Below are 21,605 nucleotides of genomic sequence, written 5' to 3' on the forward strand. Positions count from 1 at the left end.
CCTTACTGTATAGCAGTAGAATTTCTCAAAGTATGGCTGTATTCTTCAATGAATGGAGGTAATTTTCCCCACTGTATGGCGGTAGTTTTCCCCACTGTATGGGGGTAGTACTCCTCATTGTATCGGGGCAGTGTCCCTCACTGTATGGGATTAGTGTTTCTCACTGTATGGCTATATTCCTCACTGTGTGGCGTTAGTTCTCCTCACTGTATGACGGTAGTGTTCCTCAATGTATAGAGTTGATGATTCTCTTTGTATGGCTATTCTTCACTGTATAGAGGTAGTGTTCCTCACTCTATGGGGTTAGTATTCCTCACTGTATGGGGGTAGTGTCCCTCACTGTATGGCAGTAGTGGTTCTCACTTTATGGTGGTAGTGTTTCGCACTGTATGGCAGTAGGGTTCCTCATTGTTTGTCTGTATTCTCCACTGTATGAAGGTAGTGTTCCTCAGTGTATGGTGGTAATATTCCTCAATGTATGGCGGTAGTATTCCTCATTGTTTTTCTGTATTCTTCACTGTATGAAGGTAGTATTCCTTAGTGTATGGCTGTAGTATTCCTCACTATATGCGGTAATATTCCTTACTGTTTGTGGGTAGTGTCCCTCACAGTATGGCAGTAGTGTTTCTCACTAAATGGCGGTAGTTTTTTCTCCTTGCATTGCAGTAGTGTTTCTCACTGTATGGCTTAATTCTGCACTGCATGGTGGTAGTGTCCCTCACTGTATGGCGGTAGTTTTTTCTCATTGTATTGCAGTAGTGTTCCTCACTGTATGGCGGTAGTGTTTCTCACTGTATGGCGGTAGTGTTTCTCACTGTATAGGGGTAGGGTTCCTTACTGTGTGGCTGTATTCCTCACTATGTGGCGGTAGTGTCCCTCACTGTATGGCTGTAGTGTTCCTCACTGTATGGAGGTAGAATTTCTCAAGGTATGGCTATATTCTTCAATATATGGAGGTAGTGTTTCTCACTGTATGGGGGCAGTGTCCCTCACAGTATGGCGGTAGAGTTCCTCACAGTATGGCGGTAGAATTCCTCTCTGTATGGCGGTAGTGTTCCTCTCTGTATGGCTGCATTCTTCACTGTATGAAGATAGTGTTCCTCAGTGTATGGCAGTAGTATTCCTCACTGTATGGGGGTAGTATTCCTCACTGTATGGCGATAGTGTTCCTCACTGTATGGCTGTATTTTTCACTGTATGGAGGTAATTTTCTAACTGTATTGCGGTAGATTTTCCTCACTATATGGTGGTAGTGTTCCTCTTTGTATGGCTGCATTCCTCACTGTATGGAGGTAGTGTTCCTCACTGTATGGCGGTAGTGTTCCTCACTGTATGGCGGTAGTATTCCACACTGTATGGTGGTAGTGTCTCTCACTGTATGCCTATATTCTTCACTGTATTTAGGTAGTGTTCCTCATTGTATGGCTATATTCCTCACTGGCGTTTGTGTTTGTGTATTTTTCACTGTATGGCAGTAGTGTTCCTCACTGTATGGGGGATGTGTCCCTCACTGTATGGGGGTAGTGTTCCTCACTGTATGGCTATATTCCTCACTGTGTGGCGTTAGTTTCCCTCACTGTATGACGGTAGTGTTCCTCACTGTGTAGAGTTGGTGATTCTCTTTGTATGGCTGTATTCTTCACTGTATAGAGATAGTGTTCCTCACTGTATAGCGGTAGTATTCCTCACTGTATGTGGTTAGTATTCCTCAATGTATAGGGGTAGTGTTCCTCAATGTATGGCAGTAGGGGTTCTAACTTTATGGCGTTAGTGTTTCTCACTGTATTGCAGTAGCGTTCCTCATTGTATGTCTGTATTCTTCACTGTTTGAAGGTAGTGTTCCTCAGTGTATGGCGGTAGTATTCCTCACTATATGCGGTAGTATTTCTCACTGTATGGGGGTAGTGTCCTTCACTGTATGGCAGTAGTGTTTTTCAGTATATGGCGGTAGTGTTCCTCACAGTATGGCTTTATTCTGCACTGTATGGTGGTAGTGTTCCTCACTGTATGCCTATATTTTGCACTGCATGGCGGTAGTGTTCCTCACCTTATGGCTGTATTTTTCACTGTATGGCGTTAGTGTTCCTCACTGAGTGGTGGTAGTGTTCCTCACTCTATGGTGGTAGTGTCCCTCACTGTATGGCTGTAGTATTCCTCAGTGTATGGTGTTAGTGTTCCTCACTGAATGGCGGTAGTGTTTCTCATGGTATGGGGGTAGGGTTCCTCACTGTGTGGCTGTATTCCTCACTATGTGGTGGTAGTGTCCCTCATTGTATGGCGGTAGTATTCCACACTGTATGGTGGTAGTGTCTCTCACTGTATGCCTACATTCTTCACTGTATTTAGGTAGTGTTCCTCATTGTATGGCGGTAGTGTTCCTCATTGTATGGTGGTAGTATTCCTCACTGTATGGAGGTAGTGTTCCTCATTGTATGGCGATTGTGTTTGTGTATTTTTCACTGTATGGCAGTAGTGTTCCTCACTGTATGGGGGATGTGTCCCTCACTGTATGGCTATATTCCTCACTGTATGGCTATATTCCTCACTGTGTGGCGTTAGTTTCCCTCACTGTATGACGGTAGTGTTCCTCACTGTATAGAGTTGGTGATTCTCTTTGTATGGCTTTATTCTTCACTGTATAGAGGTAGTGTTCCTCACTGTATGGCGGTAGTATTCCTCACTTTATGTGGTTAGTATTACTCAATGTATGGGGGTAGTGTCCCTCACTTTATGGCAGTAGTGGTTCTCACTTTATGGCGTTAGTGTTTCTCATTGTATTGCAGTAGCGTTCCTCATTGTATGTCTGTATTCTTCACTGTTTGAAGGTAGTGTTCCTCAGTGTATGGCGGTAGTATTCCTCACTATATGCGGTAGTATTTCTCACTGTATGGGGGCAGTGTCCTTCACTGTATGGCTGTAGTGTTTCTCAGAATATGGCGGTAGTGTTCCTCTCAGTATGGCTTTATTCTGCACTGTACGATGGTAGTGCTCCTCACTGTATGCCTTTATTCAGCACTGCATGGCAGTAGTGTTCCTCACCTTATTGCTGTATTTTTCACTGTATGGCGTTAGTGTTCCTCACTGAGTAGTGTTCCTCACTCTATGGCGGTAGTGTCCCTCACTGAATGGCGGTAGTGTTTCTCATGGTATGGGGGTAGGGTTCCTCACTGTTTGGCTGTATTCCTCACTATGTGGCGGTAGTGTCCCTCACTGTATGGCGGTAGTTTTTTCTCTCTGTATTGTGTTACTGTCCCTCAGTGTATGGCGGTAGTGTTCCTCATTGTATTGCGTTAGTGTTTCTCACTGTATGGGGGTAGGGTTCCTCACTGTGTGGATGTATTCCTCTCTATGTGGTGGTAGTGTCCCTCACTGTATGGTGGTAGTTTTCCTCCCTGTATGGCAGTAGTGTTCCTCATTGTATTGCGTTAGATTTTCTCAAGGTATGGCTGTATTCTTCAATGTATGGATGTAGTGTTTCTCACTGTATGGCGGTAGTATTCCTCACTGTATGGCAGTAGAGTTCCTCCCTGTATGTCGGTAGTGTTCCTCTCTGTATGGCTATATTCTTCACTGTATGGCGGTAGTATTTCTCACAGTATAGGGGTAGTATTGCTCACTGTGTGCGTGAAGTGTCCCTCAGTGTATGGCGATAGTGGTCCTGACTGTATGGTGGTAGTGTTCCTCACTGTATGGCTGTATTTTTCACTGTATGCAGGTAATTTTCCTAACTGTATGTTGGTAGATTTTCCTCACTGTATGGTGGTAGTGTTCCTCTTTGTATGGCTGTATTCCTCACTGTATGGCGGTAGTTTTTTCTCACTGTATTGGGGTGGCGTCCCTCAATGTATGGCAGTAGCATTCCTCACTGTATGACGGTAGTGTTTCTCACAGTGTGGGGGTAGTGTTCCCCACTGTGTGGATGTATTCCTCACTATGTGATGGTAGTGTCCCTCCCTGTATGGTGGTAGATTTTCTCAAGGTATGCCTGTATTCTTCAATGTATGGAGGTAGTATTTCTGACTGTATGGCGGTAGTATTTCTCTCTGTATGGTTGTGTTCTTCACTCCATGGAGGTAGCATTCCTCCCTGTATGGCAGTCGTGTTCCTCACTGTATGGCTATATTCTTCACTGTATGGCGGTAGTGTTCCTCACTGAATGGCAGTAGAGTACCTCACTGTATGTCTGTAGTGTTCCTCTCTGTATGAATATATTCTTCACTGTATGGAGGTAGAGTTACTCACTGTATGGCAGTAGTATTTCTCATAGTATAGGGGTAGAATTCCTCACTGTGTGGGTGTAGTGTCCCTCAGTGTATGGCGATAGTGGTCCTGACTGTATGGTGGTAGTGTTCCTCACTGTATGGCTGTATTCTTCACTGCATGGAGGTAGTATTCCTCACTGTATGGCAGTAGTGTTCCTCACTGTAAGGCTGTATTCTTCACTGTATGGAGGTAGTGTTCCACACTGTATGCTCGTCCCCTTGTTGTGTGGTTGTGTCCAATTACATTAGTGGTATTTCATGAATGCTACATTTTTATCTTCTTAAATGATGTGCATGTATGTCTTAGTGATAGCAGAAGCAGAGCCTGCGAAATAGCTGCAGGAGCCCAGCTTTGTTTGACAGCTGAGCTCCTGCACTTACAGCTGGTATAGCAATACTCATGATCCTGGCTTTTTAACATTATAAACCTCACGATCATGGTGACCCCATTGTCAATAGCGCATTGCCGCGTACTTACTGGGTCAATAAACAACATCTGTCACCCCGAAAATACACTATAAAGTGAAATGCAAATTGGTAATTGAAGAAGCAGAAAGTTTATTACAAAAGTCAAGCTTTTCTTTTCTCACGACTCCCCTTCTGTTGTGATTGACATCATTCACCAAACTTCTGGAGAGACGATTATTGATGTCCCTGGATGCAGGACCATCAATTACAGTAAAGTGGGCTTTCTTAGGAGTACTTGACTTCATTGCTAAACCGTATGCCTCCTTGACTTCAAATCTTACTTCAAAGTTGATTTTCCAGTTGACGCCACCAGACTTGGTAATGGTAGAAGCATAACCTTGAAGGTCTGTATCTGCTTGACAATACTTTGGTGGTGGTTTATGAGATCAATTCTACACATAAAGGTAGAAGAGTACAGGTAGAAAACTACACACTATCCAAATAATACAAAAAAGACAACACAAAACACAATGTAGAAAATCGTTATGATAAATTGTGGGCTAATGAATGTTATTGGGGAGCATGTATGTTATTGGGGTGGGTAAGGTAATCTACCTAACCTATCACTAAAGAACAATGGCTCCCCCAAAGGAATTAATACTAGCAGAGAAATTTGTGATTGTGATAAATAGATACAAAAATATATTGGACTACTGTAGCTGTAATAGTGTTTTAATATTGGCAAAGTAAAATCTAGTCATGGCAATAGACTTTATAACAAAGTTTGCAATGTTACATAAAGCCACCCTAATCTCAAAATTAACAGCCTTAATAGTCAAGTGTTTGGTTTGCATTTTACATGCATTTCTAAACAAATTATGTTAATTACATTTGAAACTAAATTACAGTAACATGTAAGGCAAGTTTATTTCATAATTAGAAAGGTTGAACTAATGAGATTTGACAGTATTAAACATTGCTATATTCCAAAGATAACATGTGCACTTTGCAAATTATGTTTTAATACAATTTTTTTCTGAAGATAAGTTTTCTATCAATCAAAATATCTTCAAAAGGGCTTTCCATTTGTAAGTGAAACTGAGGTTTACTCTAGATTTTTTAAATTTTATTTTATAGTCTATCTTTAGATATACAGAAATCTTGTACTGACAAGTTTTTGTAGCTTTTATTACCCATGTTAAAAAATTCTTCTACGCAGCATCTGCTTTTTAAGGATTTTTGCTCACATTCTGTCCAATATATTGGATTAGCACAAACAAACTTATAGTAATGTAATATTTACGGGTAGTTTTTACTAAATAATCCTCAACATGTGGGCAGCAAGATGACAAGAGGAAGATTGTCAATACTAAATGCTACAGCTTTGTTCCTCATGCATAGCATTTCACTCAGCAGCTACTATAAATGTAGAGGGGAATGTAGAGTGATTTTACTTTTATAGTATAAAAAGTACCTCTACATATTACTTAAAGGGGAAAATGCCTCCTGTCTTTTAATGCATCAGCCAGACATCTCTGACCATAAAATGGTTGCAGTTGGAGGGTCATGTGATCTCTATCTTTCCATGAACAATCGCACTGCCAGGACCTTATGATCATATTCATGAATATCAGATCAAGTAGCTGGTAGAGCGATTGTTCATGGACAGAGATCACATATCCATCTCTATTTTATGGTGAGTAATGTCTGGCTGATGAGGTAAAAGAGGCTTCACCTTAATAGTGCAGAACAATAATACGTAGATGTACATTGGTAAATGACCTAATATCCTACCCCCACACTTTAAAAAAACACATGGCTAACCCTTTTAATTTTCTTACATTTTTCTCATTTAGATACTGCGTTAAAAATCTGTTAACATTACTCAGACCAGCAGTAGCCCATATTTAAGTTTTATGGACAGTTTGTTGGGTTATAGGCTAAAAAATAGTCTAAGACTGCATTTAAATTTCAATTCTTTGATTTTTATAAACTTTTGTTTTTCTTCTTTTATGTAGTATGTATTGTTAATATAGTAATTTACCTAATAATTTATTCAGACTATGAATATAAAAAGAAATTTAAACATTCAGAAATATGATGGTCACTTGAAATACTGAATGTTATAATCCAACAGAAGCATTTAGTAAATTTCAACACACATACGCAAATATGTCTTCAAAAGCATTCAACGTCTTGACTATTTGAATGAAATTACCAGCATAAAAATATTTTTCTTCCATACACCACAGGATGTACAGTTAATGAAGATACATGGAGACTTTATTTTTGCATTGTCTTCTCTTTATTTATGCATTTGAAAGAAGACAATAAAATCACATTGTGTTCCAAGTACGACTTTGAGTAAACAAACCCAGTTGTTAGCTATTCATCTTTTTTAGATAAAGACTTCCATATATTATTATCTATTTATTAGATTTTTATTCCATACTTTACTCAAAACACATTGTACAGATATAACACTGGTTGTCTTAAGATTTGTTAGCTTATTTCATTAACACATAAAAAGGGAAGTCCCCTTCATTACCCAACACTACAGACAAAGTTATTTGAGTCATCTGATTAGCAGGTAGTCATGTTAACCAGTTCTACATATGTATAGCAAAACAAGAATCCAGTATAATCATGCCTAGTCCCTTAGTCTAGGGTAGATCATCACAAGTCTGGATGGCAGCTGGAGTAGCTAGTTTATGGTGATGCAATTGATCTACAAACCATTAGAGAAGTCAGGATAGGTCAGGACAGTATGACTCATCTCTACACCATGACTCTTTAATTAATTTCTATGTAACAATAAGTGTTGATTCTCCCAGAATAAAGAAATATGTCATTGTGATCCTATCACTGTCCTGCATTAAATGTTGAGGATAGCTTGTGGGCTTCAATTCTCATGGCAATCGTTTTGAGCTAGAACAAGTGACCAAATTACAGTTCTCCGTACATAACTTGTACATAGCTCAAGAAAAAGTATATAAAGCTCTACTGTGCCTTTGTACAACTCAGAGTTTCCCAGTATTGTACACTGTCTTCCAGGTGTAGTTTGAATAGTGATTTGTTATGCCATGTGTACATATTCTCCTTATAAAGATCCATGTGTGACAAACATTGAAATACTATGACACAACTGTAAAATATCATAATAGAATATGTTTGTTTTATCTTTATGTGTTTGTTTTATTTTTCCTTTGGCAGTGTAATTCAATCTAAGGAATGAAAAGCAACAATAAAAACAAACAACCTTAGATTTACTCAGTTATTGCTATGTTGTTATATGTTTGTTTATAATTTCTTGCAACATAATGATAATACAATGAGCTAAAATTCTAATAATAATACACTGCCTGCAAGTGGATATAATTTTCATGACTTCTGCTTCAGCAAATAGTTAAAAATTTCCATCCAGCAGTGAACAGGAAACAAAAAATCCAATTTTCAGTGATGTATTTTTCATTCCAGCTTACGACTAGTTAGAAAGTCATACGCTCCCTACTGCCGCAGTTAATAAGGAGTAACTATGAAGACTGAAATTACATTTCATTATATCTGACACTTCTTAGATTAGTTTTACAACTTGTGATTTTAATTTTGGAAGAAATGTATTGAAAATGATTCGTTCTCAGATTCCCACATAAAATATAATGAACCATAATGGTATCCTAACAATGTTAAAACTGCTTTGATAGTAACTACCGCTAGCTTGAAAAGACTATTCAGCCTAAGAAAATAATGGATTATCTTTGAAAGGAAATGTTCAAAGGAATGAGAAACTGTTATAACTTTTAACATTATTAGAACGTTCATACATTTTAATACAAATGTCTTTGTTGGACATATTTTTTATGTTTGCTCTTCACAGCAGGATTCACATGGAATTATTAACCTACATACTGCCAGAAGAAGCTGTAGTGTGTTATGTATACAAGCTCTATGGGTATCAGTCCATTTATTCCATCTTTAATAAACTCTATATATATAGACTTTTTAATAAGATATTTTATCAACAGAATAGCCAATGAAAATCTGACTCTTATCCAGGTCTGTATTTATTAGGCCCATGACCTTTTGTGAATCACTGCAGAATTCTTCAAGCCTCCACAGTTATCCTCTATATAGAGAAAATCTACCATCTGATTTGATGCATTATATTATTTTTATTATTATTAAACAATTATAAAATTCAAGAAAAGCTGGATCCACATTACAAACAAGCTTTCTGAACAGCCAAGACAAGACTAATCAGCCTGAGCTGGATCGCTTAAACACAGCAGCTGGGGTATGGTGCAGCAATTCAGGCTGGCAGGAAGAACACAGTGATTACATCATCCTCTGATGCTGTGCATAACTAATGTGAAAGGAAAAGCGCCAAGCCCAGGCACAGAAGCGAGACAGCTTCATTATCATAATGTTATAATTGTTTTTTCAGCAAAACCACTGAACTGAGGGATTAAACAAGATATGATCCTGCATCAGTGTAGCTATAGCATTCTCAAGGTATGTTTGCATCATAATGCATCAAATCAAATGCTAGGTTTCCTTTAAATCCTCTTTTTAAACCACAGCAGGGAACAACTACAAAGACTTATTACAGAGATAAGTGTTGGCTTCAAAAGGTTTTAAAAAAATGTTTGATCATTGTGACCCCTACCACCACTTGACTTGGGGTCTACTGCCTCTGTTCCTACTCACTGCACTGCTGCTTGGTTGTTTCCATCAGTCCCAAAACATAAAAAAAATGACATCAAATCTATTGACCCTCCATTAAAAGGATTTGGTAGCACCTGAGTTGTAACCTTATCTCTTATTTACAGTATCTGCAAAAAAACAAATAGCCCATGTATTAAACTTGCTGATTTGTGGTGGTCCAATTACTGGGACTGATCAAAAGAATGAGGCAATCATTTCATCTATTGAATGGAGAAACAGGTAAAGCAATTTCCCTATGAACAGAGAGGCAGGTTAAGCAGTAGGACAAAGCTTGATCTTTTTCTTACTATAGTTATGGGTGCACCCACCAATAACCATGGTACAACTCCATTTACAGGCCAAGCCTTTTAATTGAGTATTAGCCCTGACACTTTGTCAGTGCCAATGGAGCTGATGGAAGCAGCCAAACCAATATTTTTACAACTTGGGCCGGCAAGTTTAAGACATTACCTCATTGGAGTTCTATAATGAGGGTAAAAGGGTGCTTAGAACTCTTGTTTTACTGTCCATAGGTAAAAAATTGCGTTTTTCTATATTGTTCTCATTTTGGAAACAATTTATTTAAAAAAATACAATATTTATTTTTGCTTCAGTTCTTTAGGCTCAGTTAACATTGATGGAGAGTGGCAAGTTATATATATATTCATGTACATGGTTTCTTACTTGAATTTTACAGTTGCTTTATAATGAATCTTTTTACAATGCAGAAGGTTTATTTTTTCCATTGATATTTGTTGGAATCAGTTCTCTTCACACTTGCGAACATAAATGAAAACCTGTACTTGAAAAGGTGAGAGATTTGCCAAAGAGCTTGTAATTATGTCTTTAAGTGGTGGATTACATCCAAATTGCTGTACTAAAACCACATGCAGATATTGTAAGATAGAGCTCACTTGGTAATGTTTTAAAGGAATTTGTTATATGAGATAAAGGATATGGAGGAGAAAGACATTATTTATTCTCAAACTCCACAAGTGGTAATTTGAGATGAATATCAGACAAAGGATAGAATTTGATTGTACATTCACACAAATGTTTTATCCGTGATTGAATCTGTTTGACATTATAGAGCAGCCAGTGGGAGGCAAGGAAAAGCTTTAGAATCTGGAATATAAACTCTATTACAAATTTATATCCTGCAAAGATTTATTATGCTAGAGAAAAATGCTTACCCATTTAAAGAAAAACAATCCTTGGTTTTTCATCTTCAACTTTCAACTTCATTTTCAATTGATAAAAGATTGTGGCATTTTAAACTACAGCTAAAAAGCTTTACCTTAGTGGAAGGCTAAGATCAATAATACAACAATTTCACTTTCCCCTTTTTAAACTTCCATAAATCTATAATCGCAAAGCAAGTTTTGTAAACACAGATTTACATTTTACAGAGATAAATCTTGTCTTGACTGTTTAAATAACAATAAAATCCAATGAGTTATTGACTTACAGCAGATCTTCCTTGTTCAGGATTATCCATGGATAGCATTAAGATTTAGAATAAAAGCTGCCAAGCAGTTTAACTGTTTTACAGAATGTAATAAAAAATATAAAATTATGAGATTGTTTTAATTGTATTATATAATATATTATTACTACAAATCTAAAGGAAAAAAATAGGATAATATATTGTTTGTGCAATAATCCGACAATTTTCTTATAAGATCCTTGATGCAAACCCCATATGGATAGCAAATTTCCGACTTGTCAAAAAAATTTGATGCTGTATCAGTGAGAGAGTCTTATGGCTAGTCATATGACACATCAAAGGAACACAAGAAAATTGAAAACACAAAAATACATCCTAAATTGCTTTCACTGCTAGTGTATTTAGCCTACATTGTCCTATAACAGTTATTTCTTTTTAGAAATATTAATTAATTATTCACTAAAAGGTTTTATTTAAATTTAAAAGGACTTTGGAAACAATGGAAACATTTCATTAACTCAAGTCAGACTGCCCACTGACAAAAGTATAAAGACACATAAAGAGACTGGTACAGCTAAAATGCATCCAGCATAATATGGGTTAAATTAACCCCGTTAATACAGTGGAAAAATTGCAACCAAGGAACCATGAATGGAGAGTGGTATTGAAAGCCAGATATGAACACAGGATGAAAAACCACATTAGGCATCATGTAAAATAAGCAAAAGATAGCTTTTCATTCAGGCCTGCTGGATCCACTGTATTCAGATGGTAAATCCATCTAGCCTCCTTTTTTTGGATTAGGCTGCCCCAATCACCTCTTCTATTGGTCTAACTTTTTTAATCGCCTGAACGCAAAAGCACTTTGGATTCACTAAAATGTTTAGCCACTGTTTTGCCTAGGTAATTCAGTGAGCTCGGACATGTGATCATGTATACTACTTTCTCTGTTCTACATTTGACATACTCCCTAATAGTGTATGTCTCACCAGTGATAGCACTGGTAAATGTATTGCCTGACAGCACCAGTAAACAGTAGTGAACCCAAATCACAATTACCACATTCAAATGTACCTGTTAGTTTTGCAGTTAGCCATGTTGGAAGATGGGAACCCCAACTCTCTGGCTGTTCCCTGGAACTTCAGCTAAATGTTGGAGGTGTAATGAGGCTCTAGGCTCCATTCTGCATATTTGTTGGGAGTGCCACGGTGTGACACTGTGTTTACACTATATAACAGATTATGAACAGATTCTATCTCCATGAAGCCAGAGATTGCTTTGCTTTCTATGCTCCCCGGCTCCATGCCCTACATCAAGAAAGGTTACCTGAGGCTCTGGCCTTTAGCGATGCATCAGGTTCCTAGACTATAGAAGTTCTTGGCAATCCCCACAAGTGCCCAGTGGCCAGAAGTTCTTAATCAAATAATGAAAATGGAGGAGATGAAGGCCGTGGATCACATGGTGGATCTCAAGATATGTTAGAATTTGGTCTCCATGGATTTACTCCTGGAGCCCTCGGGAGTTTGGAACCTGGATAGAGGGTTGACTCTGGCTGGTCTCTACTTAAACGGGCCCTTGTTATCCCCTTGTTTGATATGCCCTTCTGTGACTTCCTAATTTGCCTGAACTACACTTTACGTTTTTGTGTGTCCATGTGGTTCATTTTAGTTTTTCTCTAGGTTTCTGTGTTAGTAACCTAAAGTTAGCTAGATATTTAGATTGGCTTTCCTTTGGGGCCTTTGTTCAACAATCATTGCACCTATATGTCTTTCAAGTCTTGCTTGAGTCTTATTGATATGACATAGCTACATCCACAGACTTGTAAGATACTCTGTGTACAATGTATTAAAATTTTCTAGTTTGTAATAAACTTTTATTGGACGAAATAAGATGCTTTATCTGATTTACATGTAAAATGTATGATCAGTACAAATATTTAGCATATGTTTTATTCTTTCAAAGAACTGTGCAGAGGATCAATTCATATACATTGTGGATTGAAGAAAGAAGGTTTAGGCATTAACCTAGCAAATGGTTATTTAGTTAGAGTATTTAAACCATAAAATGCTGTTTGCCAAGAGATATAAATGTCAGAAAATATGACAAAATTTTATGTAACCAACAGCCGCCAATGCACATAAGATGCAGAGTCAATCAAAATCGAATGTATCATTGTGTGTGCTATTAGAATCCTGCGAGTCTACCATTCCTGGACAGCGTACTTACACCTCATGGCCAGCAGCGTCAATCTACACTCACCGGCCACTTTATTAGGTACACCTGTCCAACTGCTCGTTAACACTTAATTTCTAATCAGCCAATCACATGGCGGCAACTCAGTGCATTTAGGCATGTAGACATGGTCAAGACAATCTCCTGCAGTTCAAACCGAGCATCAGTATGGGGAAGAAAGGTGATTTGAGTGCCTTTGAACGTGGCATGGCTGTTGGTGCCAGAAGGGCTGGTCTGAGTATTTCAGAAACTGCTGATCTACTGGGATTTTCACGCCCAACCATCTCTAGGGTTTACAGAGAATGGTCCAAAAAAGAAAAAACTTGACGAACTTTGAGGCAGATGGGCTACAGCAGCAGAAGACCACACCGGGTGCCACTCCTTTCAGCTAAGAACAGGAAACTGAGGCTACAGTTTGCACAAGCTCATCGAAATTGGACAGTAGAAGATTGGAAAAACGTTGCCTGGTCTGTTGAGTCTCGATTTCTGCTGCGACATTCGGATGGTAGGGTCAGAATTTGGCGTCAACAACATGAAAGCATGGATCCATCCTGCCTTGTATCAACGGTTCAGGCTGGTGGTGGTGGTGTCATGGTGTGGGGAATATTGTCTTGGCACTCTTTGGGCCCCTTGGTACCAATTGAGCATCGTTGCAACGCCACAGCCTACCTGAGTATTGTTGCTGACCATGTCCATCCCTTTATGACCACAATGTACCCAACATCTGATGGCTACTTTCAGCAGGATAATGCGCCATGTCATAAAGCTGGAATCATCTCAGACTGGTTTCTTGAACATGACAATGAATCCACTGTACTCAAATGGCCTCCACAGTCACCAGATCTCAATCCAATAGAGCATCTTTGGGATGTGGTGGAACAGGAGATTCGCATCATGGATGTGCAGCCGACAAATCTGCGGCAACTGTGTGATGCCATCATGTCAATATGGACCAAAATCTCTGAGGAATGCTTCCAGCACCTTGTTGAATCTATGCCACGAAGAATTGAGGCAGTTCTGAAGGCAAAAGGGGGTCCAACCCGTTACTAGCATGGTGTACCTAATAAAGTGGCCGGTGAGTGTACACTTTCACAGAGAATGACTCATAGAAGTCTGTTGTGCCTTTAGTAAAGTTGGAATAGGTGAGAATCATTATTCTCTACCAGCGTTTTTTGTTTGAACTATGCACTTGAATCTTTGCGCTTTGTCGTTTCTCTCTGCCTGTCAACTCGGTTGTTTGTGCGGTTCACCCAGCAACTACACTTCCCAGCATTCACATTCAAAATTTTATTTATGGTAATAATGGATCCAATAAAAATAATCTATTCTAAATGGATCCAATCTAAATAAATATTAGTTTCATCAGGTCTGAAAGGCTTCTGCAACAATTCCCACTGGGGCCTAGCCTTTTCTTGAGGCCTGGAGGCAGCCTGGGCCCAGAATACTGGAGTGGCTGGCAGTTGCGGGCTAGGCACTCTTTGTCAAGGTGCTTGGTATGGGGACCAGAGGGCTGTCCTACAGAATGGTAGGTCTCTGGCAGGTGGTGTGTGCAAGAAAGATGGAGGGAGAGGTACTGGTTCTAAATGTCTGTAAGATATGTCCCTGGTAGATAGATGGGGAGCCCGTGATGGTGATACAGCTGTATCCAGGGAACAGATGGAGGCAATGTTGTGCAAAATAACTCATGGTTCTTTATTAGAAGAAAAGCAGGCAACGGGCCAAACGGTCTTGTTACAGATGCCAGATTGTTGAATATTGCGGATTATGGTCATGGAGAGTGATCCTCAGGAATAGTTTCACCAGCCTGGTAGTAGATACAGGCTGGGATGTAGATGTGTCCAACACTGGAAGCTGCAGCTTCGTCTTGGGTTGGTTAAGTGTCTGTACTGGAGGTGCATAGACGTTGTCTCTGGTCAGGAGGTGCACAGATGCTGTCTCTGGTCACTCTGTCTCTGATGACAGACCTGTGCTCTCTAGGGAGAGCTAGTGGTAAAGAGCTGCTCATGTGGAGAGAGCATGTGCTCAGAAGCAAGGCTCAGGCCTAAGAGACCTAGCCCCTCCCTGTCCAGGGGGTTTGTTAAATCCTGGTCAGGTGGTGGCTCACTCCCCAATCACACTCCAGTGTACATAAAGGAATATAATTGGATAATAGTTCACATAAATTTAACCCTTGCTGTACAGGCAGGGTCCACCACTGCTAACACCTGATATCCAGATCTTGAAACTGTCCAGGTCTACCCCCTTGAAACTGTATTGGTAGGGGTGTTGCACTTCTGGAAGGAAATGTTGATGCAGGGATTGTTCTGATTGACACATAAGTGTTTTGTTAAGAAATTTTCCCTCTAAGATGGCACCATTGGTGCTAGTTTTCTGGCGTTAATTTTTGCCTACTTCTGGATCAATATAGAAGTGATTGGAGACTTGCATCTATTCAATCTTAGTAAACATGTAACTATGAAACAAGTATTCTGAATCACACTATGATCCCTCTAGTGCTGTGAGATGCTGTGTGCTGACAATGTGGTTAGATTATTAAAGTCCAGGTTTATATATACTTTTATTTAGCTTCTGAACATTCACTAGTATATAGAAAGAGATGACACAGATCAGAGAAGATGAAATCCATGAGATGCATATAACATATGACATCCTCAGCTCTGCTACATCTAAGCCACATACACTGTCAGATCTGCTGTGCCTCTCTCCCCAGATAAAGACCTCAGTGCAGTGTCAGATAGGAGAACACTGGGGTACATTTACTAAGGGTCGGATTTCCCGTCTATTTACGATTTGCACCGCATTTAAGTGGGGTTTTTGGCGCACACGATCGGATTTTGGCGCAATCGCGCTGACCTGCATGAAACACAAATCGGGTGGCATGGTCGACAGACAACCCAGACTAAGCAGGGGATTTACAATTCAAATTGTGTCGCAAGACAATGCACTCACATACACCGGGAAGAAGAATGTGAACTCCGGCGGACCTCACCGGGAAGCGATAGATGCAGCAAAATCGACACACGATCTTGAAGAATCGCACTGGACTTTATCCTCGTCGGAGAACGCACCTTTTGCAAGTTTGCCCCAATATGTCTTCCCTACTCTAAAGTAAGGATCCCATTGCAACGGAAATTGTGTACAGTAGAACTGATAGAGACAGATCAGAATTATATCTGTGAAATGCTATATTTTTGTTGGGAATGTTTTAACATATAAGAGTGCTAGATATTAGATTACCTTTCCTAAAAGCACTGTTAGTTTAGTGGTGTATAAGCTTGTAACGCATTTCATTTCAACTGTTTTTAGTTAATTTAAATCTCCTCAATTTCTGCCACATTGACATCTACATTGGTCTACCTGGTTACAACAGGACCTTTAATTCAATGCAAGGCACAATGTAGTAGAAGAGAGAAGTAGCAGTGGAGAGAGTAGAACAGTACAGACAAAGCACCAAATGGACTCATGAGGTGCAAGAGAATCCACATTCTCAAGAGACAGATGCAGCTGAAGGCAGCACTCACCTTAGGACCATGTCTGTGGAGTCTTGCAATTCTTCTGACTTCTTCTCACTACTTAAAGGCCCATTGCCTCACATCTTGCATTGTGTGCTAACTGGAAAGTCTGGCCTGAATGCTCCTAAACTGGAACTGAAATGACATGTTGAGCCTTCGGGCCGGAAGCTCCAGTCAGCACACGGTGTGAGTTTGATGCAAGTTGCGCACATCAAACTCGTTTGTGCACAATAGGCCTAAGTGTAGAGCTCTTCAGATAATAAAAGGAAGGGGCAGGTTATTTAAAAAAGGAAGGAGAAGTAATGAAAAGGAAGGAGAGTTAATTATTTGATGTCATGTCTCCTTCTACTGAGTTATATAGAAGAGCTATTCTAGCTTTGCTATAAAGTCCTATGGGTGTTTGTTATTCCAGAACACAGAGCCTTATTGGGAAGATCTACTATACTATGTGTGACACCATTCAGACTCAGTTTGTGTTAAGTGGTATAGCATCTTTGTACCAAATAATAATGTGTCTTTGAAACCTAGGTGCGTCTCGCTCAAAATAAGGAGTGATTTAATGGGAAAGGGTTATGGTTTATAAAGCACCATCATACTCTAAAAGTGGGGACTACGTAAGATGACCAATGGGTGATGTAAAATTAGACGAAAGTGTCTAAAGATGCACAAAGTGGACTACCTTGATAAACTGACACATCTTAATATTGCTGAAAAGTGATTGGAGTTTATGCTGTTTACACATTAAACAATTAGAAAGTGCTGTACATTGCTCCCTCTGATTTCTTCTTCCTCTGGCAGGACTAAAGAGACTCATTGCTGTAGCTGCATGGTTTTTTTTTATATTTTACAATGTTATCATTAATGTATACAGTGCAAATAGTAACTAGTTAGAACTAATAAACAGAACACTAAAAATATAAGCTCACGCCTGAAAACTATCCAATACCCAAAAATTGAACCATTTCGCTCCAGTTGTTCTGTAAATAAGTAGCGTGATCTTTTTTGATTTTCCTTACCACAGCTGTCAAGTCCTTTATAAGTTTATATTTATGAAGGACCCAAATCCATTTCACTGTATCTATTCCTTGGTTCTAATATGGTTGTATAAATGCTGTCCCTTCATTTTCAGCAGCGAGCCGTGCAGTGATTTACAGCGCAATACCTGGGAACTATAATACAGGGGAAAACTGCTTTTTATTTTTACTATAAATCTTCAGAACAACAAACTACTTAAATTTGCAAATTCAGATTCTGTTCTGATCTCGAGGGATATGTTTAGCTGTGGCAATCACAGTATTTGAGTGATTGTCTTATGGTAAGAGTAAAACGTGTACATGAAATATGTATATATGATATTTTCTTATCATTGGCAGTATGTTTTCATGCTGTTAGCTTTCTAGAAATGCACTCATAGCGAAATACCGTGTTAAATTAAACAAAGAAATGTGATTGAAATAGTAAGAGGAAATAAATGCTGCATAAATATGAGGCAATATGCAAACCATATAAAGACTGTTATAATAAAGAATACATAAAGTGAAATACCATCCTTTACAATTAAATAAACAATAATTGACTTTCATTTATTACTCAAAACACATTCTTGTGCTCTCGGCAGCAATGCTACCCAGATATTTCTTCCATAGAGCGAAGTTGCTGGAATTATGGGAATTTCCTTGCCAATTAGCTATGGAGTCATCTAGCATCCTGATAATTAAAGGGGTACTATCGTCACCGTGCCTTTATTTTTATATCTACCGATATCTATATTTACAAAAACTATACAATGTATCTCTGAAAATCCCAGCAAATGGCTCCCACACTATATGAATACAAATCCCAGCATATCTTTCCTTTACTTTGCCGGCATTTTAGTGTGTGGCACATCTCAACCTGCCCCCTCCTTTGAGCAAAGGAAAACAATGTCCACCACTTTCAGCTTGGCATGGGCTCGTTGACAACTAGCACAGGTACGAGCAGGAGTGACAGTGCTGTGCTGAGCTCACTGCGCATGTATAAAGGTATCATAGTATTATCATAGTTTATACGGTTGAAAAAAGACACTTGTCCATCATGTTCAGTCGCATGTGCGATAGTATATGGGACTTCAGGCACCGGCAGGGGCGTCGCTAGGTCAAAAGATCCGGGGCCCGTGCCCCGGATCTTTTGGCCTGTGCCCCGAATGTCCCAGGTCAGTGGGACACTCGTCCTGCTGTCCGAGCATATTTCCTTAATCTCATCGCTATCTACGTGCTCAGGACGTAGATAGCGATGAGCACTGTAGTGGTGAAGGAGCCGCCGGCTCCGTTCTCCACTACAGAGAGCAGGAGACGCGATGACCCAGCATCTCCTGCTGCAAGCAGCTCAATACAGCTGCCGGGACCAGGAGACGCCGGGTGATGACGTCACCGCTCGTATCTGACAGTGAACAGGGAGAAGTCAGAGGAAGAGCTAGAGGTGAGTATCAGTGGTTTTTTTTTTTAAATTATGAGTGGTGGTGGGGGGGGGGGGCACATTGAGGGGAGTTGGCATGGGGAACATTACAAGAGGCTGTGGGGACATTACTGGGAGCTGTGAAGACATGGGGGGAGGGGTTGTTAGGGACATTATAGAGGGCTTGGGGGACTGTACTGGGGGTTGTGAAGACATTGTGGGGCTTTGGGGACATTACTGGGGTCTTTGGGGACATTACAGGCAGCTGTGAAGACAGTGGGGACATTACAGGCGACCTTAGGAATACTACTGGGGGCTGTGGGGACATTATTGGGTGCTGTGGGGGATTTTACAGGGGGCTTTGAGGACATTACTAGGGCTGTGTAGACTTTTGGGGAACTGATGGGGGCATTACTGGGGACTGTGGGGACTTTAAAGGGGGCTGTGGGGAACATCACAGGGGTCTGCAAAGACATTGGGGGGGATATGTGGGGCATTACATTGGGTTTTGGGGACATTACTGGTGGCTGTGAAAACTTTGGGGGGGTTATAGAGACATTAAAGTGGGCTCCGCGGGTCATTACAGGGGGCTCTGGGGGTCATTACTGGGGGCTGTGAGGACATTTGGGGGGCTCTGAGGACATTTGGGGGGCCCTGAGCACATTCGGGGGGCCCTGAGCACATTCGGGGGGCTCTGAGGACATTCGGGGGGCTCTGAGGACAATATTGGGGGCTGTGGATGGACGTTACAGGGAGCTCTGGGACATTACAGAGGGCTGTGAGGGAATTTGGGGGGCTCTGAGGACATTATTGGGGGCTGTGGATGGACGTTACAGGGAGCTCTGGGACATTACAGAGGGCTGTGGGGGACATTATAGAGGTCTCTGGGGAACTTCTCAATGGGGACATTACTGAACTCTAGGGGGACTTTACTTAGTGTAGGTATTTTTAGGTGAGGGGATTCTTCAGCTAGCATATGGCCACCATAGGAGTACATTGTGCATGGTACGGTGAGCACATTCGTGTGTCACCATGCCATTTCTCCGTAAGAACGGCCCTGCTGCAGGGCTTCTTATAGAGATGGGAGGGGAGAGGAGAGCTCAGCCCTCCACCTCCCCAACCAGGCAGTCCTGACTGTGGCATATCATGTGTGTGTGTGTGAATGGGGCCTTACAGTAAAGAAGAGGGAGTGTTAGGGGTAGCAGCAGGATAACACTGTTAGGGGACCAAGATGTAGGAACAATAAAGAACATGAGATGTCTGTGTGGTGATCTCCACAGGGAGAACACGTGGCTGAAAAAAGACGTGGTGATGCCAGGACCTAATGGAGAAGATAGAGGACACATCACCTGCAGTCACTGAATGGAACAAGTAGGGATTTCTCCTGTGTTTTCTGTAGCTGTATGTACAGGAGTGGGCATTACTGAAATTGTGATACATATGCATTGGGGCCCGTGCCCCGGATCCTTTACCACCCTAGCAACGCCCCTGGGCACCGGTCTTTCCTTGGAATTGGACATGTATAGAATGTTATAGAATAGTATGTTCAAAAACATATATTTTATATCTTTCAAATGCCTGATTACTTTTAATAACATCTAATTATGCAGTGGTGTGTCAGCAATGTGTACCATAGGAGAACAATCACATGATTGTCTTCATGGACTTTCAGTATTCTGCTTGTGACTATGTGCATTTTAGAATTCTTGCATGACTCATGTAATCTAAAAACCTTTTAGTAGGCTACATTAACTTAAAGGACATCTACCACCAGGATCAATGATTGTAAATGAAGCCCACTGACATACTTGTGTGTGCCCCCCTCCGGCAGCATCTGGCAAATATGCAAATGAGCCCGAGAGGCTCCAGGCTCCATTGATGGGGGGCACACACCAGTATGTACAGTAAGGGTGCTTGGTTTAAAATCATTGATCCTGGTAGTAAATGTCATTTAATTTAAAATTGTGGTTGTGTCTATGTCTGCAGAGGAACTGTGATGACAATGTACAGTGTTGAGAAAAAGACAATATTGATAAATATACTAAGAATGTTTGAAGATATGTTTTTTATTAACTTACCAGAAGGTGTAGAACACAAGGCATGGTGGTTTCAGGGGGTGCCTTAAAGCAACAATAATTATGTAGTGAAGCAGAGTGTGAAGGAGCCTGTAGTGCAGTACTATAGCCCCTTACTGTACTGGCAACCTTACTGTATGTGAAAGTTTCTAGATCCTTTTAGGCTGTCAGATGTCAAAGATACATACTATAAGAAACTTATCTTCTAGAAGCTAAAGTTCTGTAATACAGGTTAATGTTTATCATGTGACTATTTGTTGAAATATGATATTGACAAACCTCAGCACAAAATCAAAAGTAAGCTGCGGTATTGTAACACTACCTACATACATACATTTTATATTGATGTATGTATTGATGTATGATGCCACGGACAGGGATTTAGAAGGGGATTGAGTCGCACGTGGTAGGATTTTGTTGCATCACGCTGGCTTTCATGCCACAGAAATCGGGGGTGGGCCGTTCGACAATCCGACTGATTCGGACTGAGTGCAGGATTTAACTTTCGATTTTGTGCCACAAGATTAAGCAC

The sequence above is a fragment of the Engystomops pustulosus genome, chromosome 7 (assembly GCF_040894005.1).
Source record: "Engystomops pustulosus chromosome 7, aEngPut4.maternal, whole genome shotgun sequence".
NCBI lineage: Eukaryota > Metazoa > Chordata > Amphibia > Anura > Leptodactylidae > Engystomops > Engystomops pustulosus.